Source organism: Lissotriton helveticus, chromosome 7 (genome assembly GCF_964261635.1).
Source record: "Lissotriton helveticus chromosome 7, aLisHel1.1, whole genome shotgun sequence".
NCBI lineage: Eukaryota > Metazoa > Chordata > Amphibia > Caudata > Salamandridae > Lissotriton > Lissotriton helveticus.
This window is the reverse complement of record NC_136068.1, coordinates 1707654041-1707665102: the sequence shown is the minus strand read 5'-3', so window position 1 is coordinate 1707665102 and position 11062 is coordinate 1707654041.

Sequence of the window (11062 nt, the reverse complement as noted above, 5' to 3'; positions counted from 1 at the left end):
CATAAAAAGGAAGAGAGTATAGAGTCATTTTTAAGTAAGTACGACTAATGAGGGGAATAGCAGAAATGGTATAAAAAAATTATGGATGTGAGCATCATTTTGATAGTGTCAAGTCTACCCCACCTTGATAAATGGAGAGATTGCCACTTAGCAGTAGAATTAGATAAGGTAGTGCTAATTGCATTCAGATGTAAAATTATAGTACGCTTAATAGAAGATAAATACCACAGCCCTAGATATTTAATTGAGGGTTCCAAGCAGAGTTAGATTAAGACAACTCTTGTTTAAAACATAATTGTCAAGGGGAAGAACCTCACATTTAACATGGTTCAATCTATAACCACAAAGAGTGAAAAAAGTTTCAAGTTCTGCAAAAAAAGCTGGGAGAAGGGATTCAGATTTTGCATAGGAACAAAAGGATATTGTTAGCCTAGACCCACCATTTAGTGTGATTATTTCCATTTTAGAGAACAAGTAGTCTAGAATTCTGTCTTATTTTTGGAAGAAATGTTTCCAACTCGAGAATAAAAAGAAGTGGGGAGAGACACCTTCTTGCCTTTCACCTCTTTGTAAAGAAAAGGAAGGAGAGAGGACACCATTTGCAATTTGCAAATATGAAGGCTGTTGGTGTAGTGTACAACAAAAATATGCAGGAGATAAATCTGGGGCCAAAAAGAAAAAGGAAAGTATGAAAAATAAATGTCCAATCCATGTGATCAGAAGCTTTTTCAGCGTCAAGGGAGATAGCAGCCAGTGAATGTGAATATGTTTTTGAAATATTTATTGGATTTACTTACTATATTGAAAAACACCCTAGTGTTATCAGAAATATGCCTACCTTTGATGCAATCTGACTGTTCTTTACCAGTAAGAAGTGATGAAAAGTGATCCAGAAGAAGAGCAAGGATTTTAGCAAATATTTTGTAATCAGAATTTACTAAGGAGATTAGTCTTTAGTTTTTTACACACGTGTGGATTGCATCAACCTTCAGGAATGAGGCAAATAAGTTCTTCTTGAAAGGTGCCACTGGATGCTTTGGAAGAGATAAGGTGAGATAAAGTTAGTAAATAGATCATGAGCTTTGAAAGCAAGCATTTCGCAAAATGGAAATAGAATTCAATAGGAAAGCCATCCGACACAGAAACTTTTCCTGTTTTAATCAATCTCATTGCTTGAGAGATATGTTTACGGGAGAAATCTGTTTCCAATGAGGTAAGATCAATGTTGCTGTCAGAGTAGAGGATAGATATTCTGAGTAGAGGATAGATATTTTCTCATGGCATATGGATTTAGAATGGATTCAGGGGTATAAAGAGTAGTATATTATGATTTGAACTCATGTAAAGTTTTTGCATCTTTAAAAACAGGATGGGAATTTGCTTTTAGAATAACTTCAATTTTAGTTTACTGTTCTTGAATTTTAAGGTAAGTAGCAAGTCATTTATCTGCCTTGTTTTGACCTCCATAGTACCTAGCTCTTCTCTTGAGAAGATTGAAGGCAGCACTTTCTGTACTGAGTTAATTATATATAAATGTTTCTACAATTGGACTATTAAGATGAATAGCGAAATTAGTAGTAGTTAAAAAAAGAGTTTCCAATTTCTTAATGTATTTCAAGGTATCCTCAGCACTGTCTGAGAGTTTAATGTTATCTTCTTGGAGACATAGGGAATAACACAATATCTAGCTGGTGCTTTAAATGTATCCTATACAACATGAGAATGCATACTGGAGAATGAGTTAAGGGAAAAGAATTTAGCAGTGAAAGACTCAAATGTGTAGGTAAAAATTGGTTCTAGTAGGAAGTGGTATTAAAATGCCATCTTCTGTTACCAGCAATAAAAAGGCGCAATTCCAAATCTAATGTCATCAGAGCATGGTTTGAGATCAGTAAAGAACCAATGCCTGGGTGCATAATGTGTTGTGCTAATGGTTTGGAGACAAAAAAAATAATCATTTCTAAATTGGGCTAGGTGTGTGGAAGGGAAAAGGGTGGGGACCATTGGTGAAGGGTTGAAGTGAATTGATGATGCATGGCAGATGGGACAAAAGTTGTATTAGAGATCCGATCTATATAGGGGTCTAAAACTAAATTGCAGTCTCCACCAAATATTATTTATTCTGTGAATATGGACATTAGTTTATCAGAGATTGCAGGCAAAAATGTATTTACATTTTTAGTAGGCTCATACATGTTAAACAGAGAAATAGGACAATATTAATCCAAAGATGAGTAATCACCCATCTTCCTTCATCTGACTCTTGGGATTGGAGGTTAACATGAAGTTTTTCTGGCAAAGAGTTATAACTCGATTTCTTTTCCCAGAGCTAGGGGCACAAAAAACATTTCCCATCCATTGATGTTTAAGTTTTTGAATTTCCGAAGCAATCATATGAGTTTCTAGCAAGAATACTATGTCAGTTTTAAGTCTGGATAAATGGGTGAGCGCTCTTTGTCTTATAGTAGGTAAACCCAAACCTTTAACATTACAAGAGATAACACGCAATGTCATTTAACAAAGATTGATAGATATTAAATACAAATTACATTTATGATAATAAACTGAAAGTACAATATAACATGAAAAACACTATCAGAAGAGGATGAATGATGTTAAGTAAATAGTAGGTACAGTAGAAATATCCAAAAGGACATGACAGAGGAACATGGGTCGTATATTGCTAAAAAGGCTTGAAAGCTGGGCCAGTGTACAAAATATTCTGACAGAGGCACAGTATGGCTTCAGAAGAGGTATTGGGATGGTTGAAAAATGCCTAAACCTAGATCAATTAATAGGCAAGTACACATTAGCAATTGACGGGGCACTTCACCTTTGCTTTGTCGATCTAACAAATGCCTTCAACCTAGTCAACTACCAACAATTATGGCAAACACTTAAAGGATTAGGGGCGCCCATTGCAATAATTAGATGCATGTCTCAGAGTTATAATTTCCTAACCTCCAGGGTACGGTTTGGCTAAATGGGGGAATGTACTTCGGACCTCAGAGTCACGCGTGGCATCAGACAAGGGTGCGCGTTAGCCCCCCTTTTATTTTCTCTTTACGTTAATAGTATAGACCATCTTTTACAAAATTTAGCTGCAGACGCCCAAAAGTCGGTAAACGTCCCACGCCAGTATTATTATAAGCAGGCCCTAATAGACAATTTTGTTTCTCACATGACGGAAAAAGATCTACAACTAAAACTAAAGAAAACATTTGTTATGACATGTGGGAGTAACAGAGATGAGACTAGACAACATCATGTGGGCGGGGCTATTATTAATAGAGTCTTAACTTTTTCATATTTGGGGATGCTTTTTAACAGGAATGGTTTATGGAACACAGATATTGAATCATCCAACATGAAATTTCTAAGAATTAAGGAGACTATTCTTAGATTCTCTGCAAAATTAGGTAACAAACCTATTCGTGAAATCCTGAACTAGTACCGGAGCAAATGTGTCTCAGGGGTGTGCTATGGGACTGCAATCTGGGGAAGAGCTAATACGGCCTTCCTTCAAACCCAATAAAACAACTTTTTTTAAAGGTTGTTGACAGTCCCTAACGCTACAGCTAACTATATAGTCCACAAAGAATTGCTGGCGCCATACCTTAGTGAAACAATAAATATGGCCGGCCTGACATTCTGGGGAGGAATATGGGTAAAGGAGGAAACAAAATGTACTCAAGACATAATGGATTGCCTATCGCTAGACCATAGCCAGAAAATATCATGGTTGGAGCACATTTTTAACCTGTAAACACACTGAAAGTAGAATATGACAAAAGGAACCCTACATCTATTTTAGAGCTCGGCAAAAGCGTCCTGAGGCTCAAATACCTAGACGCTATAGAAAATGAAAGGAACAGGGTTACCATTAAAAAATCTTGTGTTGTCTCTTATTGTGAAGGTCCACTCACAATGACGTTACAGCCTTATTTAACGCTGGTAAGAAATATACAACATGGATTTTACTTAACCAGATTAAGGATGGGGACATTACACTTTTTATTTGCATTCCCAAAAATGGATAAGTGGAGTCTTAAATTCCCAAACTGCCCATGCGACGGAAAAACAAAACAATCCAGATTGCATTTTATCCTATTTTGCAGTTGTTATAGAGATATCCGGAAATCAATTTTAAAACCTCTTTTTTTATCGAATAGGCTTTTTAATTACAAATGAGCTTTTAATTTTATTTGTAGTCTGGGAAACCTGAAAATCATAAATTCTGTGATCCGATATGTGCAACTTGTTATTAGAAAAAGAAAGGATTACACATATTTGAATGCACTACTATATGAAAAAATGGATGAAAATTGTTAGATTCTCCCATTTTAATACCCACATAGAAATGAAAATGCACCTGCACTTTATGTAATTGTATGTCTTCATGCTTTTCTACATTGTTTAGACAATGTATTAGGATAAGATGTGGAACTATGCACTTTGAGTTTGAGTTTGAGTTTAAAAGTATTTTTATAGCGCGCGTACACCAAACAGTTTCATGGCGCTTTGTAGTACTACAAACCCTGGGGACAGGAAAGCCTAGGAGCCAAGGGCCGGATTAAGAGGGGAATGCCTGGGCAAAAAGAAAAGTTTTAAGGGCTTTGCGGAAAAGGGAGTACTGGGAACAAGCTCTCAGGTGGAGCGGGAGAGAGTTCCAAAATGCAGGAGCCATAGTAGAAAACTGGGATCCTCCCCATTTTTTTCGTTTGAAACGGGGGACAATGAGGAGTTGTTGGGAAGCTGAGCGCAATTCTCTAGTCGGGGTGTAGTTGTGGATTGCAGAGGTGATAAAGGCAGGGGCAGAGCCGGACCGAGCATTAAAAATAATGCAGCCCAGTTTAAATAGGGCACGTTGCTGAACAGGGAGCCAGTGTAAAGATTTAAGAAGGGGGGTGACGTGATGTGATCTGGGTAGGTTAAATACCAGGCGAGCTGCTTGGTTCTGGACCAACTGCAGACGCCTCACGAGGTACGTCGGCATGCCACAATAAAGGGCATTGCCGTAGTCCAAGCGGGACGTCACCATTGCCAGAAGTATAAGTTTGAGGTGAGATGAGGTGAAAAACCGGGAGACTTTACGGATTGTCCGAAGGGAGAGAAAGGCTGAAGATACAGCCGCACTGACTTGGGAGTGAAGGGAAAGTTGATCATTAAATTTAAAGCCAAGGGTTTTTACAGAGGAAACGGGAGTAGGTGGGGGACCTAAAGAAGGGGGCCAGAAAAGAGAAGACCAAGGACTGGAGCAACCACCTGTCAACACCAATTCCGTTTTGGCGGGATTGAGTTTCAGGTGGTTGTGATTCATCCAGTCCATAATGAAGGTCATAACGGAATGAAAATTGGATATAGACGCAGAGGAAGGGGATAGTGAGAAAATAAGCTGGATATCATCAGCATAATTGTATACAGAGACCTCCAGCTGTTGTAAAGCAAAAATGAGGGGGGCAATGTATAGATTGAATAACAAGGGTGACAGTGAGGAGCCTTGAGGGACCCCGCACTGCACGGACCGGAAGTCAGCTGTGTAATCGCCCAAGTGAACTGCTTGAGTGCGGCCACTCAGAAAGGAGGATAACCAAACCAAGACCCCCCGATTCCCGCCGCCTCGACACGTGAAAGTAAGATGGCATGGTCCACCGTGTCGATTGCGGCGGAGAGATCGAGAAGGACCAAGGCCTGGGGCTGATTAGTGTCCATACCCTCCCGGAGGTTGTCCAGGACAGATAAAGCCACAGCTTCTGTCGAATGAGCAGGGCGGAAGCCAGCCTGCCTGGGGGCCAAGACACTGTTCCTTTCCACAAAGGCGCTCAAAGTTCTTACTACGTGGCGTTCCAGTACCTTGGCCAGGTAAGGCAGGAGAGAGATAGGGCGGTAGTTGGCTGAGACAGAGGAATCAGCACAGTTTTTTTTTAAGATAGGTACAATTACCGCCGATTTGAGTGATGGAGTGACAATACCCTGAGAAAGTGAACTGTTCAGAAACATAAGGGGTGGTGAGGGACAGAAGGAATAAATCTGTTTCAGAATCTAAATAGGACAAGGAGGGGAACCGGACTTGACCAGAGGTAGAAGGGACAGAAAGGAATCAACCGTGAGTGGAGGAATAGAATCTAGTCGTGCTACAGCTGGAGGACAGGAGGAATTAGTGAAGGAAAGGGACGGGGGGGGAATATTAGCTCTGATCATGCTAATTTTGTCAAGGAAAAAAGAATTAAGAGAATCACAGAGGAATTGAGAGGGAGAAGGTTTAAGTGAAGCCCTATCGGAATAGGCTAGATCGTGGATAATGTCAAAAATTTCTCTTGGCCGATTCTCGGCGAACTGGATTTTAGATGGGAAAAAGGCCTTCTTAGTTTCCAGAATGGATTTCTTATATAGGGCCAAGAGGATGATGTAGTGATTTCTCGAGATGGAACAGTAGTCCCGCCGCCAGAGGCGCTCCGCTTGTCGAAGCTTAAGTTTTTGAGTCTTCAAGTCCTCTGAAAACCAACGGTTAGCATCTTTGGGGCGCTTAGATGATATGCGCTTAAGAGGGGCGACAGCATCACAGCCAGCCCGCAGCCAGCCATTGATGGATTCCGCTTGTCCAAGAGATGACAGCCCTGAAAGATTCGGGCTAGACGCGGAAAGTGTGGCCGACAAGGTGGCTATGTCTACTCGATTCCAGGATCGTGCCCAGGTGTTTTTGGCAAGGGGGGGGCTTAGGGATTGATGGGAGAAATAGGGAAAAACAAATAAGAAAGTGATCAGACCAGGGGCAGGGAGTAATAGAGAGTGATGTGACCGGGCAGTCTCGGTACCAAATTTGGTCAAGGATGTGGCCGAGACTGTGAGTGGGGGCGTGAACAGCGGGACTGAAGTTGAGGGAACGGAGTGACTCAGAGAACTCCTTAGACACAGAACACTCCGCAGGATCAGAGGGCCAGAAATTAAAATCACCAAGAACCATAATGGCCGAGTGATTGACTGCCAGAGTAGCCACCAGGTCTTGAAAATTTGGAAGAAATGATTGCGGGGAGGATGGGGGTCGATAAATGAGGACACACGTAAGTGGGGGGGTAAAGAAGAGTGAACGGGCCACCAAGCAATCTGATGAACCCAGAGGGGAAAAAACTATGGGTTGAAAAATGATTTCTTTACGAGCAATCAGAGCAACTCCTCCACCTGGTTTGCCGGGAGGGCGGTCGGCTCGAATAGCATAGTAAGATGGAGGGAGGATTGCCAGTATGGAGGAAAGGGAACTGTCGGAGAACCAAGTCTCAGTAAGGAATAAAAGGTCAGGTTTATGTGACTCCAATAATGTAAAGAGGTCCAGCTGGTGCTTGACTGCCGATCTGGTATTGAGATACATTGCGGAGACAGCCGTGATGGGAGGATCAGTGAATGAAGGGGTAGCAGGGCAACCAGTCAAGGGCAGGGATTGAGAACAAGAGTGGGAGAAGGCGTTGGGTTTATGTAAATGTAAATGTAGTATACTTGTAAAGCGCACAGCTGCCCCAGCAACGGGGCGTCCCGGCGCTGTATAACTCTGGGGAACCCGTCCTGGCTTTCCCTGTGGGATGGTCCCTGCTGGGAGTCCCCAAGGTGGAGCCAGGCATCCCCGGAATTGGTGGGGCCGTTGTGGAGATTAGGCAAGCTAATGCCCAGAGTTGCCGAGTGTGATCCCTGATTAGAGTAAGCACCGAAGCGAGAATTATCGAGTCCGCTGACCAAGGTCCACGACCCTGCCGCGTCGGGAATCGAACCCTGGTCCCGGGCCGACTTCTGCTCTCGGGTCTGCTGCCTCTAACCAGTGAGCCACACTACTCCACAAAGGCCTAGCCTGGTGACTCGGGCTGAAATAGTGTCCTCAAGAGGCCACAAGCCTTGGAGATCGATCAACTGAGCAGATGAGTATTGAATAAGAGAGGCAGAGTGGCTAGCCCCAAGCCTCGGTTCGCCGCGGACGGGCGCAGACGGGCTTTCCTTAGGCGCGCCTTTGGCACGCAATCGTCGCGCCCGCTGCACTCGTCCGCTGCGCTTCCGAGGAAAACACATGATTTATAGGGGGGAGGACAGATGGGCGTGGCCTCCAAGGGGGCGTGGCCTGCGGTCTGAGCGAGGCGCTAGAATAGCGTTCCCCGCCTGGTTACCACAGCGCAAAGTCCGCTAGTGAGAAGCGTCGAGTGAGGGGGTAAGTGAGTCTTTAAAAACGCAGTATTGACAAAACAACAGTTATAAAATAAGCTGCCTCCCGGCTTTCCGCCTCAGGAGGATCGTACTGACAAATGGCGGCGCTCACATTCAGCGTCCCTTTTGTAGCAGTGGGCGGTGGGCGTGGCCTCCAAGGGGGCGTGGCCTGCGGGCTGAGCGAGGCGCTGGAATAGCGTTCCCCGCCTGGTTACCACAGCGCAAAGTCCGCTAGTGAGAAGCGTCGAGTGAGGGGGTAAGTGAGTCTTTAAAAACACAGTATTGACAAAACAACAGTTTTAAAATAAGCTGCCTCCCGGCTTTCCGCCTCAGGAGGATGGTACTGACAAATGGCGGCGCTCGCATTCAGCGTCCCTTTTGTAGCAGTGGGCGGTGGGCGTGGCCTCCAAGGGGGCATGACCTGCGGGCTGAGCGAGGCGCTGGAATAGCGTTCCCCGCCTGGTTACCACAGCGCAAAGTCCGCTAGTGAGAAGCATCGAGTGAGGGGGTAAGTGAGTCTTTAAAAACACAGTATTGACAAAACAACAGTTTTAAAATAGGCTGCCTCCCGGCTTTCCGCCTCAGGAGGATGGTACTGATAAAATCTTTACGTATCCCTATGCATTAAATATGCACCAGCACCTCAAATTAGAATGAATTACCCTGTACAATTTGCTTGTGTAATAACTCGAACTGACTATAAATCCTAATGGCTGCTCGTTAACAATTCTATGTTTTCCTTTATATATTGTATATCTAGTAGCATTAAGCTTTACTAAACTTCGTCACATTTTACCTGTATAACTATAATTTGTCTTTTTAATTATTTTTTTATCATAATGTACTGTCAGAACAATTTTCTTTAAATAATATGCTTTTATGGTGGTTTTACTTGCACGAATAAAGCTTAATTGATTTGATTTGATTTGACAGAGGAAAGGGAGTGAAAAAGAAGGAAAAGAAGAGAGAGAAAGAAATAGAATCCATATAGAACATAAACAAAATGACATACCAAAACCACAAACATAACTCGTAGGTGGTTAAGCCACAGTGGGAATATGACACTACTGACTTGAACTCCAGGGAAAGTCAGAAAGGAGGGCAAACCCTCCAAATGGGCTAGTGACATGATTATCAGATAGGAAAACATCACCTAACAAATACAAAGTAAAGAAAAACAGTTTTTATTCAGAGGGTGTGATGAATACATAAATCATTTATTAGGCATAATAACTGATCTTTGCTTAATATTTATAAAGGATGCTCAAGTAGTAGATAGTCTTGCAACGTACATTTCTTCTTCTCTCACGTTACCCAAAAATCATAGTAAAAGAAAAGGATCCAAAAGCGTCACTTTAAAAGGAAAGGATGGAAGATTCCGAATCTGGCATTGAGGTTCTGTAGCGCTGGTCGCATATTTAAAAAAGTTTTTTTTATTTTTTATCCTTTTTACCCGCTGTAGTTTTGGCATAGTCTTGAGAAAAGAATAGTGTACACCCTTTGCCATGGTACTTCACCTTTTAGTATAAATGTTTGTAATACTTTCAATAAATCAGTATTTTCCCAAAAATAGAGGATGATACCTTTTCGTTTTTGAGTGGTATATGCAGTAGGTGGACTAGAACCTAGTCTGTGTGCTTGTTGAATATTCAATACTAGCATTTCAGGAAGACCAAGAGCTTCCTGGAGAAATGACTGAAAAAAGGAGATAGGGTTGGATCATTCTAAACCCTCTGCTAGGCCATAAATACGAAGATTATTATTCATATTATGGTTTTCAAGATCTTCAACTTGTTTTTTAGGTGAGAGATTTCCAGTTGTAAAGCGGGAAGTTGCTGAGTAATGACCTGAATTGACTCCACTTTTGTTCCATTAGTGCAACTTTTTCATCAATATTGGAGCATTTTTTCTTCAAAATTTTGAATATGCTTGTTCGCTTCTTCCACACATAGCTTGAGAGCTCATATTTATTACCTTTTTGTTTGTTCATAGTGCTGAAGAACCAATCAATTTAGCTATATGTTTGGTAGCTGGAAGCTTCTGAGAAGAAAGATGGGCTGCCATGTTCTGAGTCTTCCATATCTTCCATATCTTTCCGAAGTTTAGAAAATGGGCTACAGTCCAACAAAGTGAAGGTCTTAATTTGTGGTATTGAGGAAGCTGAATTGTCCCTGAGAGACCTTGATCTCCCCATAAACTCTAAAAGCAATATTTGATATATGAATATTTGCACAAGAAATTATTGCATTGAGCAAATTATTTTGAGTTAGGTATTGCTATTCATAGAGAAACTGTGGCATGTATGGCAGCATAGGAAGGACGTTATAGTACCAAATTTCAAATTCCCCTAACAAAACTTGTATGCGCCAGATATCTCATTGCGCAGTGAAGAGATGAATTAGGTACGTAAACACAGGAGTTTACAAATGATCATCAATGGTGCATAATACAGAAAAGGAATGCCTTTATGGGTGAATTCAGTTTTGTGGTATGAAAACCATAATTCATAATTGAATGAGTAAACAATGTTAGCAGTACTAAGCATATCCTCATAAAACACAAACTTCTCTTATCTTAAGCAGGACAAAAATATAAACTGAAAATATTGCAGCATAAAAGCTTGATGTTATATTAAACTGTTGTGTTTGTTACCTCAGTCAAATGCTGTTGGAAAACGAGGCAGCATCTGTGAGGTCTGCACAAATAACATGACACTTTTGTCCTTCACTGGGAACCAAACACGGTAGGGCAACGCCTGACTCTCAGAGGGTAGCGTTGCAGAGCAGTCTGAGGTTTACTCAAGGGAGGTGGTGTGGGCTAGTATTCGCCATTTGCAGGTGCGCAAAAATAACAGTCAATAATTAATTGTCCAGTCTAT